The following is an 18,948-nucleotide window of genomic DNA, read 5'->3' on the forward strand; positions in this document are numbered from 1 at the left end:
AAAGGAGAAAGTTTTTGGATTTGAAGAAAAAAGTAGGAATTCTATCCATTTTCATTTTCCATTTTTCTATTTAGTTTTTCTTAATGAAATTGAAAATTTTAACTAAAGGGCAAATACAAATAAAAAAACAACTTTGCTGCCCACGATAGATTTTTATCTAGGCGGAAGAGTCCTCTTAATATTTATCTAGTCTTATATGGGTTTCGGTATATTGAAATATAAACAGAAAAGAGAGGGTAGAGGATAGGCTCATTACATTAAAAAAAATATGGAAGTAGCCATAGCAAAAAAAGAAAAAAGGGAGCGTGAGAGCCAAATGAATCGAAAGATTCATGTTTGGTTCGGGAAGAGATCATAAAAGTTGTAAACTTAATAGCAAGGTAATCTACTTTCATTAAAAGATTTATTAGATAATCGAAAACAGAGGATCTTGAGTACTATTCGAAATTCGGAAGAATTGCGTAGAGGAACCATTGAGCAGCTCGAAAAAGCTCGAATTCGATTACAGAAAGTCGAACTAGAAGCGGATGAGTATCGAATGAATGGATACTCTGAGATAGAACGAGAAAAAGCAAATTTGATTAATGCCACTTCTATTAGTTTGGAACAATTAGAAAAGTCTAAAAACGAAACCCTTTATTTTGAAAAACAAAGGGCGATGAATCAGGTCCGACAACGGGTTTTCCAACAAGCCGTACAAGGAGCTCTAGGAACTCTGAATAGTTGTTTGAATACCGAGTTACATTTCCGTACGATTCGTGCTAATATTAGCATTCTCGGGGCCATGGAATGGAAGAGTTAAATTAATTAGGCCTTGAACTTCTACTTTCCTTTAGAATTTAGGCATTATTTTTCCCCTTGCTTCCGAAAAAAAAATAGTAAAGAAACACTAATGGCAACCCTTCGAGTCGACGAAATTCATAAAATTCTCCGCGAACGTATTGAACAATATAATAGAAAAGTAGGGATTGAGAATATCGGTCGCGTAGTTCAAGTGGGGGATGGGATTGCTCGTATTATAGGTCTTGGTGAAATAATGTCAGGCGAATTAGTCGAATTTGCAGAAGGGACTAGGGGTATTGCTCTGAATTTGGAATCCAAAAATGTTGGGATTGTATTAATGGGCGATGGGTTGATGATACAAGAGGGCAGTTTTGTAAAAGCAACAGGAAGAATTGCTCAGATACCCGTGAGCGAGGCTTACTTGGGTCGTGTTATAAATGCTCTGGCTAAACCTATTGATGGGAGAGGCGAAATTGTAGCTTCGGAATCTCGCTTAATTGAATCTCCTGCTCCGGGTATAATTTCCAGGCGTTCTGTATATGAACCCCTTCAAACGGGGCTTATTGCTATCGATTCGATGATTCCTATTGGGCGCGGTCAGCGAGAGTTAATTATTGGGGACAGACAAACCGGCAAAACAGCAGTAGCTACAGATACAATTCTCAATCAAAAAGGGCAAGATGTAATATGTGTTTATGTAGCTATCGGTCAAAGAGCATCCTCCGTAGCTCAAGTAGTAACTACTTTCCATGAAGAGGGGGCCATGGAATACACTATTGTAGTAGCTGAAATGGCGGATTCCCCTGCTACATTACAATACCTCGCTCCTTATACGGGAGCAGCCCTGGCTGAGTATTTTATGTACCGCGAACGGCATACTTTAATAATTTATGATGATCTCTCCAAACAGGCACAAGCTTATCGCCAAATGTCCCTTCTATTAAGAAGACCCCCCGGCCGCGAAGCTTACCCAGGGGATGTTTTTTATTTGCATTCACGCCTTTTAGAAAGAGCCGCTAAATTAAATTCTCTTTTAGGGGAAGGAAGTATGACTGCTTTACCAATAGTTGAGACTCAATCTGGAGACGTTTCCGCCTATATTCCTACTAATGTAATCTCCATTACAGATGGACAAATATTCTTATCCGCAGATCTATTCAATGCCGGAATTCGGCCTGCTATTAATGTGGGTATTTCCGTTTCCAGAGTAGGATCCGCGGCTCAAATTAAAGCCATGAAACAAGTAGCTGGCAAATCAAAATTGGAATTAGCTCAATTCGCAGAGTTACAAGCCTTTGCACAATTCGCCTCTGCTCTCGATAAAACAAGTCAGAATCAATTGGCAAGGGGCCGACGATTACGAGAATTGCTTAAACAATCCCAAGCAAATCCTCTTCCAGTGGAAGAGCAGATAGCTACTATTTATATCGGAACAAGAGGATATCTTGATTCCTTAGAAATTGGACAGGTAAAGAAATTTCTGGATGAGTTACGTAAACACCTAAAAGATACTAAACCTCAATTCCAAGAAATTATATCTTCTAGCAAGACATTCACCGAGGAAGCGGAAATCCTTTTGAAGGAAGCTATTCAGGAACAACTCGAACGGTTTTCCCTTCAGGAACAAACATAAATTTTGCACGTCTACTCTTGTTAGTAGAAGTAGTAGAGGAGAAATCGTTGAGAAAGATTTTTCATTTGAATCATGCAAAAAAGTTTTCTTAGTTTTTAGTATAGTTATTTAAAGAATAGATAGAAATAAGATTGCGTCCAATAGGATTTGAACCTATACCAAAGGTTTAGAAGACCTCTGTCCTATCCATTAGACAATGGACGCTTTTTTCATATTTTCTTCTTTCTTTTCATTTTTTATCGGACCAAGAGAAAAAACTGTTAGACCAAAACTCTTTTAGGAAAGAAAAACAAATGCATATACAAATGTATGATGCATATATCATAAAGAAGGAATATGGAGCGGGTAGTGGGAATCGAACCCGCAACCCCACGGTTATGAGCCTTGTCAGCTACCAAACTGTTCTATCCTGTTAAACTAAAGAGAGGGGAACTAGTGGATAAAAGGGGGGTTGAATACGCCCCTCTACCATATCTATACAAATAGAATAGTCCATTTATACAGAATGGTAAAGAGGGCTCTTCTACGATCATCAATTCCAGAAATCCATACAAATACGAAAGGGTATTTTATCCTTACCAACTGGATCTTGTTGCACCCGGTAACAAACATGCATAAACCATTTCTCGAAGTATGTGTCCGGATAGCCCAAAGTCTCGATAGTTAGCTCTAGGTCTTCCGGTCAAAAAACAACGTCGATGAAGGCGTGTCGGTGCACTATTACGTGGCAGGGATTGCAATTTTTCTCGCATTTTCGTTTTTTCACTCAAACTCAAAGGGTAAACTTTGCTTCTTATCTTTTTTTTTGAAGATCGACGAATCAAATGATATTTCTGTTCTAATTTCTGCCGCTTCCTCTCTCTCTGAATCAAACTTTTTTTTGCCATAATGTGCCGTTCCTACTATCTACCAAGTATACGGTTCTAATCCTAGATGGAAAAATAAATAGAAAAAGAAATCTAAGAAGGCGGATCCTCCCCCTCCATCAAGAGTAATGAACTAGGTGCTGATACAGTACAACAAAATTAACTAAATTAACCAAACTTGCCTGATGTTGAGGCAATCAAGAAAGCGGCATAAGTGAATATATAACCCACGGAAAAGTGAGCTAATCCCACCAATCTTGCTTGCACAATGGAAAGAGCCACGGGCTTATCTCTCCAGCGAATTAAATTAGCCAAAGGTGTCCGTTCATGAGCCCATGCTAAAGTCTCAATTAATTCCTGCCAATATCCACGCCAGGAAATTAAGAACATAAATCCAGTCGCCCAAACAAGATGTCCAAATAAGAACATCCACGCCCATACCGATAAACTATTCATCCCAAAAGGATTATATCCATTGATAAGTTGTGAAGAGTTTAACCATAGGTAATCTCTTAACCATCCCATCAAATAAGTGGAGGATTCATTAAATTGTGAAACGTTGCCCTGCCATAATGTGATGTGTTTCCAACGCCAATAAAAAGTAACCCATCCAATGGTATTTAACATCCAGAAAACTGCCAAATAAAACGCGTCCCAAGCAGAAATATCACAAGTACCGCCGCGACCAGGGCCGTCGCAAGGAAAACTATATCCAAAATCTTTTTTATCCGGCATTAATTTGGAACCGCGTGCATCTAAAGCACCCTTTACTAAAATCAATGTAGTTGTATGCAAACCTAAAGCAATAGCATGATGAACCAAGAAATCTCCAGGTCCTATTGTTAAGAAAAGCGAATTACTATTCTCGTTAACAGCATTCAACCATCCGGGTAACCATAGGGTTCGACCCGCATTGAAAGCGGGACCGCTCGTTGAAGATAAGAGTATATCGAACCCATATGTCGTCTTACCATGAGCCGATTGTATCCATTGAGCAAATATAGGTTCGATCAAGATTTGCTTTTCTGGAGTACCAAAAGCAAGCATGACGTCATTATGAACATAAAGGCCCAAGGTATGGAATCCTAGGAAGAGACTAGCCCAACTTAAATGAGATATGATAGCTTCTTTATGGTCTAACATTCTTGCCAATACATTATCCTCATTCTGTTCCGGATTGTAATCTCTAATGAAAAAAATAGCTCCATGAGCAAAAGCCCCTGTCATGATGAACCCTGCAATGTATTGGTGATGAGTATATAAAGCTGCTTGAGTAGTAAAGTCTTGTGCTATGAATGCATAAGAAGGTAAAGAGTACATATGTTGAGCTACTAAGGAAGTAATAACCCCTAAAGAAGCTAGAGCAAGACCTAATTGAAAATGAATCGAATTATTGATTGTGTCGTAAAGGCCCTTATGCCCACGCCCTAATCGACCCCCCGGAGGAGTATGTGCTTCTAAAAGATCTTTGATACTGTGCCCAATTCCGAAGTTAGTTCGATACATATGACCGGCAATGAGAAAAATAAATGCAATAGCTAAATGATGATGAGCAATATCGGTCAGCCACAAACTTTGTGTTTGTGGATGGAATCCCCCAAGAAGAGTTAGAATAGCAGTTCCCGCTCCTTGAGTGGTACCAAATAAATGATTACTCGAATCGGGGTTTTGGGCATAAAGATTCCACTGACCCGTCAGAAGGGGTCCCAACCCCTGTGGATAGGGTAATACATCTAAGAAATTATTCCATCGAACGTACTCTCCCCTGGATGCTGGAATAGCGACATGAACTAAATGTCCTGTCCAAGCCAAAGAACTTACCCCGAAAAGTCCTGACAAATGATGATTGAGACGAGATTCCGCGTTTTTGAACCACGAAAGGCTTGGTTTCCATTTGGGTTGTAGATGTAACCAACCCCCTATTAAGGATAGGGTAGAAAGAAATAATAGAAAAAGAGCTCCTGTATAAAGATCTTCATTGGTCCGTAATCCAATTGTATACCACCACTGATAAACCCCAGAATAGGCGATATTCACTGGACCGGCGGCGCCTCCTCGAGTAAAGGCTTCCACAGCGGGTTGACCAAAATGAGGATCCCAAATCGCATGAGCAATAGGTCTTACGTGTAAAGGATCCTGTATCCATGATTCAAAATTTCCTTGCCAAGCGACATGAAACAGATTTCCGGACGTCCATAGAAAGATTATTGCTAATTGCCCAAAGTGAGAAGCAAAAATGTTCTGATAAAGACGTTCCTCAGTAATATCATCATGACTTTCGAAATCATGTGCGGTAGCAATACCAAACCAAATACGACGAGTAGTGGGGTCCTGAGCTAAGCCTTGGCTAAACCTGGGAAATCTTAATTCCATAATGCCTTTCAAATCCTCCTAGCCACTATCCTACTGCAATAATTCTCGCTAAGAAGAATGCCCATGTTGTGGCAATTCCACCCAGAAGGTAATGGGTTACTCCTACAGCACGTCCTTGTATAATGCTCAAGGCTCTAGGCTGAGTAGCAGGAGCAACTTTTAATTTGTTATGAGCCCAAACGATAGATTCAATCAGTTCTTGCCAATAACCACGGCCGCTGAATAAAAACATTAAACTGAAGGCCCAGACAAAATGAGCACCTAAGAAAAAAAGACCATATGCGGATAATGAAGAACCATAAGACTGAATTACTTGGGATGCCTGTGCCCACAAGAAATCTCGGAGCCACCCATTAATCGTAATGGAACTCTGTGCAAAGTTTCCCCCTGTGATATGAGTTACCACCCCTTGATCACTTATAGTACCCCAAACATCCGACTGCATTTTCCAACTGAAATGGAAAATGACTACCGAAATGGAATTGTACATCCAGAATAGACCTAAGAAAACATGATCCCAGGCGGATACTTGACATGTTCCCCCTCGCCCAGGCCCATCGCAAGGGAAGCGAAAACCAAGATTTGCTTTATCGGGTATCAAACGGGAACTGCGAGCAAATAAAACACCTTTCAAAAGTATTAATACAGTCACATGGATTGTAAATGCGTGAATGTGATGGACTAAAAAATCTGCGGTTCCTAATGGAATAGGTAACAAAGCAACTTTGCCGCCTACTGCTACTAACTCGCCACCTCCCCACGTTAAGCTGGTACTTGTTGTTGCACCAGGAGCTGTTACGCTAGGCGCGCCAGCATGGAGATTTTGTACCCATTGAGCAAAGATCGGTTGTAATTGTATGGCGGTATCCGAAAACATATCTTGGGGACGACCTAAAGCACTCATGGTATCATTATGAATGTATAAACCAAAACTGTGAAAACCTAGAAATATACATACCCAGTTAAGGTGGGATATGATTGCATCACGGTGTCTAAGGACACGATCTAATAGATCGTTGTATCGAGTCGTTGGATCATAGTCTCTTACCATAAAAATGGCTGCATGTGCAGCAGCACCAACTATTAGAAATCCGCCAATCCACATGTGGTGTGTGAACAAGGAAAGTTGTGTACCATAGTCAGTAGCTAGGTATGGATAGGGGGGCATAGAGTACATATGATGAGCTACAACAATGGTTGTAGAGCCTAGCATAGCTAGGTTAAGAGATAATTGAGCATGCCATGACGTTGTTAGGATTTCATAGAGACCTTTATGGCCCTGTCCTGTAAATGGGCCTTTATGAGCCTCCAAAATATCTTTCAGGCCATGACCAATACCCCAGTTGGTCCTATACATATGACCTGCGATCAGGAAAAGAATAGCAATAGCTAAATGATGGTGCGCAATATCGCTCAACCATAGACCGCCGGTTATTGGATCTAGCCCTCCGCGAAAACTAAGAAATTCTGCGTATTTGGACCAATTCAAGGTGAAAAAAGGGGTTGCTCCTTCGGCAAAACTAGGATAAAGTTGAGCCAAAAGGTCGCGATTCAAGATAAATTCATGAGGAAGTGGTATCTCCTTAGGATCAACCCCAGCGTCAAGAAATTGGTTAATCGGTAAAGATACATGGATTTGGTGCCCCGCCCAAGAAAGAGACCCAAGTCCTAATAACCCTGCTAAGTGATGATTCAACATGGATTCTACGTCTTGGAACCAGGCTAATTTGGGAGCGGCTTTGTGATAATGGAACCACCCAGCAAAAAGCATTAACGATGCAAAAATCAATGCACCGATTGCGGTACAATAGAGTTGTAATTCACTAGTTATTCCGGATGCTCGCCAAATCTGAAAAAACCCGGAGGTTATTTGGATTCCTCGGAAACCCCCGCCTACATCACCATTCAATATTTCTTGCCCTACGATTGGCCAAACTACCTGAGCACTGGGTCCAATGTGAGTAGGATCACTTAGCCATGCTTCATAATTGGAAAAACGGGCACCATGGAAGTACATGCCACTCAACCAAAGAAAGATAATGGAGAGTTGACCGAAATGAGCACTAAAGACTTTTCGAGAGATCTCCTCCAAATCACCTGTATGACTATCGAAATCGTGAGCATCAGCATGTAGGTTCCAGATCCAAGTGGTAGTATCAGGGCCCTTAGCTATTGTTCTTGAGAAATGGCCGGGTCTGGCCCATTCCTCAAAAGATGTTTTTACAGGATCCCTATCCACAACAATTTTTACTTCTGGTTCCGGCGAACGAATCATCATTAAGTCCTCCTCTTTCCGGACAAGACATACAAAGAGACCCGCCAACTTTTTAGTGAACCTTTGAAAGATAGATATTATGATTAGTCCTTTTCTTTACTATCTACCGTCCTTCTATTTTTTTTTAGTTATTCACTGGAGCAATTATATATTGAAGTCAATCTGAGGCAAGTGTTCGGATCTATTATGACATAAGGATTGGGTGCCTAACGGACTTTTTTTATCTTGGATTTCTCCACGTAACAAAAAAACCTTTTTTTAATTTAAAAAGCTAGTCTATTTTTTTTAAGAGTATAAGTCCCTATCTATATCTACTTTCCTTGAGCATAATATAGATTTTTTTATTCGATTCCAAATTCCAAGATAACTCATTAGAATTATTAATAAGATGGTCCTGATATATTAGCAATATTTATATTGCCCCTTTTTATTCGCTTTATTACTTCTATTCTAGACCCTATCGTTTATCCTTATGAAATATAATATAAAATAGAAGGCAGAGGAAAGAGATATAATGAAATTCTTGATTCGATCTTCCGACCTAATTTATTTGATTAATGGATCAACAACCAAACCCCCATTTTCTGAAAAAGGAGAGTGGTCTTATTCAAATTCAAAGCGCTTCGTAATCTTCAACCAGTTCTGTGCTTCAATATAATTTCCCGGAGTAAGCGCTATAGCTTGTTTCCAATACTCAGCAGCTTGATCAAACCAAGCTTCTGCAATTTCTGAATCACCCTGTAGAATGGCCTGTTCTCCCCGGTCGGAATAGGTAGTTCCTTCCCCTAGAACCGTACTTGAGAGTTTCCTACCTCATACGGCTCAGAAATTGCTATCTTAATTTCCCTTGTCTTAACTGAATTCGATTTCTCAAAAATCGATCCAATTTCTTCTTGGGTTACGCAGAAGAAGTTAATTACCTAAGTTTCAAACCCTAAATTTTGATCAATAATCAGTTTGATCTTTTCTCCCACCTGCAGAAAAATGAAGCATAGATAGACCTATATCCTTCGTCCGAATTTTCTGAAAGGTAACTATCTCGGTTTCATATATGAAATTTCTATAGAATCCTTGAAAAAGACTTTTTCCCCATAAGCAAGAAAAAAGAACTTACTATCTTTGGGATCTGATACTACACCGCTGCTTAATCCCTTAGTGGATCGGCTCTATTACATAAGCGGATTCCTAAATTTTGCCCCATATCATGGGATAAGTAAGCAGTTTTTTTTAGTTGTATCGACCCAGTCGGTCACTAATTGATCTTTACGGTGCTTTCTCTATCAATTTGAGAACTCTATCCATAGAGTAGTATAGGCCATACTTTCTTTCTTCCTATTTTGATTCTCGTGAAGTGTCCTTTCTTCCTACAGCTGATAGGGCAAAATCGTTGTTTTGACGATCCCTATGTAGAAAGCCCCCTTTTCTAGTAAATACTAGAAAATTTGATCCTTTCTTATTTTTCTTTCTATAGTGGAGATAGTCGCACGTAATGACAGATCACGGCCATATTATTAAAAGCTTGTGGTAAGAAGGGGTTTCGTTCTAGTGCCCGGAAATAATATTCCAAAGCCTTTGTATGCTCTCCATTGCTTGTGTGTATAAGGCCTATGTTATAGAGTATATAACTTCGATCATAGGGATCAATTTCTAGTCGCGTAGCTTCATAATAATTTTGCAAAGCTTCCGCATAATTTCCTTCGGATTGAGCCAACATCCGTTACGGTCGTTCGTTCTATTCAAAAAATCTCCGTTCCAAAACCTTACATGAGGTTTTCACCTCATACGGCTCCTCCCTTCTGTACATAGTACTAAGCGAAAAAATCTAGAGAATAAAAATAGAATTAGTTCCATCTCATTATGGACCGAAAGGGGCTGGTATTTTTCCAAGAAATCTCTAGCCAACCTTCCCACAAGAGGTTTTTCTTAACACCAATGAATTCTATTAATGCTAGAGGAAAACGATAGCTCCAAGAATTTCTTTGTTCTCAACGCCTCCTATTTAGAGGAATTAGCCACTTCAACGATCTTTGATGGTTATAGGGGTATCCAAAGTACAAACTTGATGGTTGTTTGTTATCCCAACCATTCTTCCCAGCCCTGATACCAATCAGGAAAGGGTTAATTTCTAACAAAGTTTTTCTCTTGTTGATTCCTATTTCTAGGTGTAGTGCTTTTATCCCCTATGCTACCTATTAGTACTAGTAGAGTAGGATTAGCCTGTAATACAGAACCTATCCTGTAGGTGTAACCTTTCGCTCAATACTAAAATCTACAATTGAAGCATCCGAGGCTGCGTCAGTCGAGGATACACGACAGAAGGAGTTGTTAGTTCACCTCACCTTCCCTAAGCGTGGGTTTCCCTTACTAATTTGGTTTTCTCTCCGCGAACCCCCACTCTTTCTCGTAAAACCGGGGTGTAGGTAGGGCTAAAAAAACAAAAAAAAGAGTCAAATCGCACCATCTCTATAATAAGTAAATGCCCTTTTTTCCCCGGAGGTTGTCGGAATTATTCGCAATAAAATATTGGCTACAATTGAGAAGGTCTTATCAATGAAATTTCCATTTATACGGGATCTAGGCATAATTCCCAACCCATTCTATCATTCTATATAGAATTCTTTTCATTCCTTCACAAAATAACATAAAAAAAAACAAATCCATTCAATTCTTATAAATCGATCCCTATGCTCCAAATGGATAAGAGAGGTATTTCTGCTCAGCCCAAATTCTCTCTTTTTCCTTCTGTTTGAACAAGAAGAGATAGAAAATATTTGACTAAGATTGGATTTCATTCCACTTTCCTATTTCTTTTCTCAACAACAACTTCTCTCATCAACTATTTCGCATTTTCAAAGTCATTAATCGTCCCATACCCTATTTTCTATTTGATTGTATGGGGTAGGATACCTTATGCAAACAGAATTCTAGGGTTCCTTTTTTATCGAATAAGAAGAATTCTTCCATTCTCTTTTTCTTTGGTTTGGGGAAAACCCAAACTAAAACTTTTCGAGGGAGCGGAATTCCTAGTAAAAAAATCCTGGACCCGTCCACTTAGATGAAAAGGAATTTTTCTATCTAATAGAACAATGGAACTCTCGCGCGGTTGTGGTTGTACCTGTACTGCAGGAATAGGAAAACTCGCTATTCACTCAGTTTTTTTTCCATAATAAGATTATGGAGGAGAGATGGCCGAGCGGTTCAAGGCGTAGCATTGGAACTGCTATGTAGACTTTTGTTTACCGAGGGTTCGAATCCCTCTCTTTCCGTTTTTCTTAATTCAGCAACGTTAATGATTACAATGTATCAAATCAAATGACAATTTATTCCAGCAATAATACAATACCTTTATTTAATAGAAATTCTCTATACCAAATTACTATGGTATGTAAAATACACATAGAGGAAAGAACAAAAAACAAAAAGGAATCCTAGGGTTAATCCATTTCTGTTAGGTGAATGGGAAAATACGAATTAAGAGCCTTAGGTCGATTTAGTTCGGGGAAAGGGGAAGGGGAAGAAAATTCTATGAACCTTTCCGTTTTTCCTTAAGTTCAAGTTTGACGAGAGTAATATTCTACAACTAACAACTCATTTATTTTGAGACCGACCCACTTCCTATCCAGGATTTTTTTTACTAGTCCTTTATATTGCAATGTGTCAATCGTCAAATGCTTTGGCAATTTCCCCGGGTCGGATGAAGCAATAGAATTTTGAACCAGACGTTTTGATCTTTGGTTATCCTTCGTAGTAATAATATCTCGGGGTTTGCAACGAAAACTTGGTATATCGACTATACGACCATTAACTAAAATATGTCTATGGTTAACTAATTGCCGGGCCTCGGGAATGGTTGAAGCCATACCTAATCGAAAAAGGATATTATCCAAACGCATTTCAAGTAATTGTAGTAAAACCTGACCTGTTGAACTTTTTGCTTTTCCAGCGATATGTACATATCTAAGTAATTGTCGTTCTGTCAGACCATAATGAAAACGCAATTTCTGTTTTTCTTGAAGACGAATACGATATTGTTCTTTTTTCCCAGAATGGAATTTCTTTTTCAGATTACTTCCGGATTTAGGTGTTTTTCTAGTGAGTCCTGGTAAAGCTCCCAGACGGCGTATTTTTTTAAAACGAGGTCCTCGATAACGGGACATGAAGACTCCTTTTTTTATTGAAATTTCATTTTACACAATTAATTTCATTGTATTTACATTACAGAATACATCGAAATTAAAACTGAATTAAAGTAAAGGATAAACAGAGTAAAATCTACTAAAAGTACCACAAAAAAATGGAATTTCATCAACATCTGAATTTTTGTATATATATTATTTATTTTATTGTTTTGTATCTAGCAAAATTGTAGGGTAGAACGACATAATAGATCCTGGCTTCTCCATTTAATTCGGAGAAAAAGAGGTATTTTTGTTCATGGAACATTGATAGAGAAAAAAGCCGACTATCGGATTTGAACCGATGACCCTCGCATTACAAATGCGATGCTCTAACCTCTGAGCTAAGTGGGCTTACATAACAGAAATAGTGTAACAAATAGAAATATGTATAGTATAGGAAATCCGTAAAATGTCAGATCTTAATTATTAATCTTAGCTATTAACTAGTTCGAAATTGGAAGTTCTACTTAGAAAAAAATACTAGAACTTCATAAAATAAAGTTAGATAGATTTTTTTGAACTTTCTGTCTGGGTCGGCTGTTTGTGTATTACACTTACTATGAATCTAGAGCCCAAGGATCGCAATCTTTGGCTTCAACCATTCCCGAGGCCCGGCAATTAGTTAACCATAGACATATTTTAGTTAATGGTCGTATAGTCGATATACCAAGTTTTCGTTGCAAACCCCGAGATATTATTACTACGAAGGATAACCAAAGATCAAAACGTCTGGTTCAAAATTCTATTGCTTCATCCGACCCGGGGAAATTGCCAAAGCATTTGACGATTGACACATTGCAATATAAAGGACTAGTAAAAAAAATCCTGGATAGGAAGTGGGTCGGTCTCAAAATAAATGAGTTGTTAGTTGTAGAATATTACTCTCGTCAAACTTGAACTTAAGGAAAAACGGAAAGGTTCATAGAATTTTCTTCCCCTTCCCCTTTCCCCGAACTAAATCGACCTAAGGCTCTTAATTCGTATTTTCCCATTCACCTAACAGAAATGGATTAACCCTAGGATTCCTTTTTGTTTTTTGTTCTTTCCTCTATGTGTATTTTACATACCATAGTAATTTGGTATAGAGAATTTCTATTAAATAAAGGTATTGTATTATTGCTGGAATAAATTGTCATTTGATTTGATACATTGTAATCATTAACGTTGCTGAATTAAGAAAAACGGAAAGAGAGGGATTCGAACCCTCGGTAAACAAAAGTCTACATAGCAGTTCCAATGCTACGCCTTGAACCGCTCGGCCATCTCTCCTCCATAATCTTATTATGGAAAAAAAACTGAGTGAATAGCGAGTTTTCCTATTCCTGCAGTACAGGTACAACCACAACCGCGCGAGAGTTCCATTGTTCTATTAGATAGAAAAATTCCTTTTCATCTAAGTGGACGGGTCCAGGATTTTTTTACTAGGAATTCCGCTCCCTCGAAAAGTTTTAGTTTGGGTTTTCCCCAAACCAAAGAAAAAGAGAATGGAAGAATTCTTCTTATTCGATAAAAAAGGAACCCTAGAATTCTGTTTGCATAAGGTATCCTACCCCATACAATCAAATAGAAAATAGGGTATGGGACGATTAATGACTTTGAAAATGCGAAATAGTTGATGAGAGAAGTTGTTGTTGAGAAAAGAAATAGGAAAGTGGAATGAAATCCAATCTTAGTCAAATATTTTCTATCTCTTCTTGTTCAAACAGAAGGAAAAAGAGAGAATTTGGGCTGAGCAGAAATACCTCTCTTATCCATTTGGAGCATAGGGATCGATTTATAAGAATTGAATGGATTTGTTTTTTTTTTATGTTATTTTGTGAAGGAATGAAAAGAATTCTATATAGAATGATAGAATGGGTTGGGAATTATGCCTAGATCCCGTATAAATGGAAATTTCATTGATAAGACCTTCTCAATTGTAGCCAATATTTTATTGCGAATAATTCCGACAACCTCCGGGGAAAAAAGGGCATTTACTTATTATAGAGATGGTGCGATTTGACTCTTTTTTTTGTTTTTTTAGCCCTACCTACACCCCGGTTTTACGAGAAAGAGTGGGGGTTCGCGGAGAGAAAACCAAATTAGTAAGGGAAACCCACGCTTAGGGAAGGTGAGGTGAACTAACAACTCCTTCTGTCGTGTATCCTCGACTGACGCGGCCTCGGATGCTTCAATTGTAGATTTTAGTATTGAGCGAAAGGTTACACCTACAGGATAGGTTCTGTATTACAGGCTAATCCTACTCTACTAGTACTAATAGGTAGCATAGGGGATAAAAGCACTACACCTAGAAATAGGAATCAACAAGAGAAAAACTTTGTTAGAAATTAACCCTTTCCTGATTGGTATCAGGGCTGGGAAGAATGGTTGGGATAACAAACAACCATCAAGTTTGTACTTTGGATACCCCTATAACCATCAAAGATCGTTGAAGTGGCTAATTCCTCTAAATAGGAGGCGTTGAGAACAAAGAAATTCTTGGAGCTATCGTTTTCCTCTAGCATTAATAGAATTCATTGGTGTTAAGAAAAACCTCTTGTGGGAAGGTTGGCTAGAGATTTCTTGGAAAAATACCAGCCCCTTTCGGTCCATAATGAGATGGAACTAATTCTATTTTTATTCTCTAGATTTTTTCGCTTAGTACTATGTACAGAAGGGAGGAGCCGTATGAGGTGAAAACCTCATGTACGGTTTTGGAACGGAGATTTTTTGAATAGAACGAACGACCGTAACGGATGTTGGCTCAATCCGAAGGAAATTATGCGGAAGCTTTGCAAAATTATTATGAAGCTACGCGACTAGAAATTGATCCCTATGATCGAAGTTATATACTCTATAACATAGGCCTTATACACACAAGCAATGGAGAGCATACAAAGGCTTTGGAATATTATTTCCGGGCACTAGAACGAAACCCCTTCTTACCACAAGCTTTTAATAATATGGCCGTGATCTGTCATTACGTGCGACTATCTCCACTATAGAAAGAAAAATAAGAAAGGATCAAATTTTCTAGTATTTACTAGAAAAGGGGGCTTTCTACATAGGGATCGTCAAAACAACGATTTTGCCCTATCAGCTGTAGGAAGAAAGGACACTTCACGAGAATCAAAATAGGAAGAAAGAAAGTATGGCCTATACTACTCTATGGATAGAGTTCTCAAATTGATAGAGAAAGCACCGTAAAGATCAATTAGTGACCGACTGGGTCGATACAACTAAAAAAAACTGCTTACTTATCCCATGATATGGGGCAAAATTTAGGAATCCGCTTATGTAATAGAGCCGATCCACTAAGGGATTAAGCAGCGGTGTAGTATCAGATCCCAAAGATAGTAAGTTCTTTTTTCTTGCTTATGGGGAAAAAGTCTTTTTCAAGGATTCTATAGAAATTTCATATATGAAACCGAGATAGTTACCTTTCAGAAAATTCGGACGAAGGATATAGGTCTATCTATGCTTCATTTTTCTGCAGGTGGGAGAAAAGATCAAACTGATTATTGATCAAAATTTAGGGTTTGAAACTTAGGTAATTAACTTCTTCTGCGTAACCCAAGAAGAAATTGGATCGATTTTTGAGAAATCGAATTCAGTTAAGACAAGGGAAATTAAGATAGCAATTTCTGAGCCGTATGAGGTAGGAAACTCTCAAGTACGGTTCTAGGGGAAGGAACTACCTATTCCGACCGGGGAGAACAGGCCATTCTACAGGGTGATTCAGAAATTGCAGAAGCTTGGTTTGATCAAGCTGCTGAGTATTGGAAACAAGCTATAGCGCTTACTCCGGGAAATTATATTGAAGCACAGAACTGGTTGAAGATTACGAAGCGCTTTGAATTTGAATAAGACCACTCTCCTTTTTCAGAAAATGGGGGTTTGGTTGTTGATCCATTAATCAAATAAATTAGGTCGGAAGATCGAATCAAGAATTTCATTATATCTCTTTCCTCTGCCTTCTATTTTATATTATATTTCATAAGGATAAACGATAGGGTCTAGAATAGAAGTAATAAAGCGAATAAAAAGGGGCAATATAAATATTGCTAATATATCAGGACCATCTTATTAATAATTCTAATGAGTTATCTTGGAATTTGGAATCGAATAAAAAAATCTATATTATGCTCAAGGAAAGTAGATATAGATAGGGACTTATACTCTTAAAAAAAATAGACTAGCTTTTTAAATTAAAAAAAGGTTTTTTTGTTACGTGGAGAAATCCAAGATAAAAAAAGTCCGTTAGGCACCCAATCCTTATGTCATAATAGATCCGAACACTTGCCTCAGATTGACTTCAATATATAATTGCTCCAGTGAATAACTAAAAAAAAATAGAAGGACGGTAGATAGTAAAGAAAAGGACTAATCATAATATCTATCTTTCAAAGGTTCACTAAAAAGTTGGCGGGTCTCTTTGTATGTCTTGTCCGGAAAGAGGAGGACTTAATGATGATTCGTTCGCCGGAACCAGAAGTAAAAATTGTTGTGGATAGGGATCCTGTAAAAACATCTTTTGAGGAATGGGCCAGACCCGGCCATTTCTCAAGAACAATAGCTAAGGGCCCTGATACTACCACTTGGATCTGGAACCTACATGCTGATGCTCACGATTTCGATAGTCATACAGGTGATTTGGAGGAGATCTCTCGAAAAGTCTTTAGTGCTCATTTCGGTCAACTCTCCATTATCTTTCTTTGGTTGAGTGGCATGTACTTCCATGGTGCCCGTTTTTCCAATTATGAAGCATGGCTAAGTGATCCTACTCACATTGGACCCAGTGCTCAGGTAGTTTGGCCAATCGTAGGGCAAGAAATATTGAATGGTGATGTAGGCGGGGGTTTCCGAGGAATCCAAATAACCTCCGGGTTTTTTCAGATTTGGCGAGCATCCGGAATAACTAGTGAATTACAACTCTATTGTACCGCAATCGGTGCATTGATTTTTGCATCGTTAATGCTTTTTGCTGGGTGGTTCCATTATCACAAAGCCGCTCCCAAATTAGCCTGGTTCCAAGACGTAGAATCCATGTTGAATCATCACTTAGCAGGGTTATTAGGACTTGGGTCTCTTTCTTGGGCGGGGCACCAAATCCATGTATCTTTACCGATTAACCAATTTCTTGACGCTGGGGTTGATCCTAAGGAGATACCACTTCCTCATGAATTTATCTTGAATCGCGACCTTTTGGCTCAACTTTATCCTAGTTTTGCCGAAGGAGCAACCCCTTTTTTCACCTTGAATTGGTCCAAATACGCAGAATTTCTTAGTTTTCGCGGAGGGCTAGATCCAATAACCGGCGGTCTATGGTTGAGCGATATTGCGCACCATCATTTAGCTATTGCTATTCTTTTCCTGATCGCAGGTCATATGTATAGGACCAACTGGGGTATTGGTCATGGCCTGAAAGATATTTTGGAGGCTCATAAAGGCCCATTTACAGGACAGGGCCATAAAGGTCTCTATGAAATCCTAACAACGTCATGGCATGCTCAATTATCTCTTAACCTAGCTATGCTAGGCTCTACAACCATTGTTGTAGCTCATCATATGTACTCTATGCCCCCCTATCCATACCTAGCTACTGACTATGGTACACAACTTTCCTTGTTCACACACCACATGTGGATTGGCGGATTTCTAATAGTTGGTGCTGCTGCACATGCAGCCATTTTTATGGTAAGAGACTATGATCCAACGACTCGATACAACGATCTATTAGATCGTGTCCTTAGACACCGTGATGCAATCATATCCCACCTTAACTGGGTATGTATATTTCTAGGTTTTCACAGTTTTGGTTTATACATTCATAATGATACCATGAGTGCTTTAGGTCGTCCCCAAGATATGTTTTCGGATACCGCCATACAATTACAACCGATCTTTGCTCAATGGGTACAAAATCTCCATGCTGGCGCGCCTAGCGTAACAGCTCCTGGTGCAACAACAAGTACCAGCTTAACGTGGGGAGGTGGCGAGTTAGTAGCAGTAGGCGGCAAAGTTGCTTTGTTACCTATTCCATTAGGAACCGCAGATTTTTTAGTCCATCACATTCACGCATTTACAATCCATGTGACTGTATTAATACTTTTGAAAGGTGTTTTATTTGCTCGCAGTTCCCGTTTGATACCCGATAAAGCAAATCTTGGTTTTCGCTTCCCTTGCGATGGGCCTGGGCGAGGGGGAACATGTCAAGTATCCGCCTGGGATCATGTTTTCTTAGGTCTATTCTGGATGTACAATTCCATTTCGGTAGTCATTTTCCATTTCAGTTGGAAAATGCAGTCGGATGTTTGGGGTACTATAAGTGATCAAGGGGTGGTAACTCATATCACAGGGGGAAACTTTGCACAGAGTTCCATTACGATTAATGGGTGGCTCCGAGATTTCTTGTGGGCACAGGCATCCCAAGTAATTCAGTCTTATGGTTCTTCATTATCCGCATATGGTCTTTTTTTCTTAGGTGCTCATTTTGTCTGGGCCTTCAGTTTAATGTTTTTATTCAGCGGCCGTGGTTATTGGCAAGAACTGATTGAATCTATCGTTTGGGCTCATAACAAATTAAAAGTTGCTCCTGCTACTCAGCCTAGAGCCTTGAGCATTATACAAGGACGTGCTGTAGGAGTAACCCATTACCTTCTGGGTGGAATTGCCACAACATGGGCATTCTTCTTAGCGAGAATTATTGCAGTAGGATAGTGGCTAGGAGGATTTGAAAGGCATTATGGAATTAAGATTTCCCAGGTTTAGCCAAGGCTTAGCTCAGGACCCCACTACTCGTCGTATTTGGTTTGGTATTGCTACCGCACATGATTTCGAAAGTCATGATGATATTACTGA

General features: G+C 39.0%; 4 non-coding genes across 4 annotated transcripts; 1 reads left to right on the top strand and 3 right to left on the bottom strand.

Moving 5' to 3' along the window:
• Positions 1-2,548: 2,548 nt before the first annotated feature.
• On the bottom strand, positions 2,549-2,620 carry TRNAR-UCU (transfer RNA arginine (anticodon UCU)). Its single transcript has one exon. It is a non-coding gene; the product is annotated as a tRNA-Arg (tRNA).
• An 8,489-nt stretch (positions 2,621-11,109) lies between these two features.
• On the top strand, positions 11,110-11,196 carry TRNAS-GGA (transfer RNA serine (anticodon GGA)). The gene has a single exon. It is a non-coding gene; the product is annotated as a tRNA-Ser (tRNA).
• A 1,190-nt stretch (positions 11,197-12,386) lies between these two features.
• TRNAT-UGU (transfer RNA threonine (anticodon UGU)) lies at positions 12,387-12,459 on the bottom strand. Its single transcript has one exon. It is a non-coding gene; the product is annotated as a tRNA-Thr (tRNA).
• Positions 12,460-13,290: 831 nt separating this feature from the next.
• Positions 13,291-13,377, bottom strand: TRNAS-GGA (transfer RNA serine (anticodon GGA)). The gene has a single exon. It is a non-coding gene; the product is annotated as a tRNA-Ser (tRNA).
• Between the last annotated feature and the right edge of the window lie 5,571 nt (positions 13,378-18,948).

Source organism: Oryza sativa, chromosome 4 (genome assembly GCF_034140825.1).
Source record: "Oryza sativa Japonica Group chromosome 4, ASM3414082v1".
NCBI lineage: Eukaryota > Viridiplantae > Streptophyta > Magnoliopsida > Poales > Poaceae > Oryza > Oryza sativa.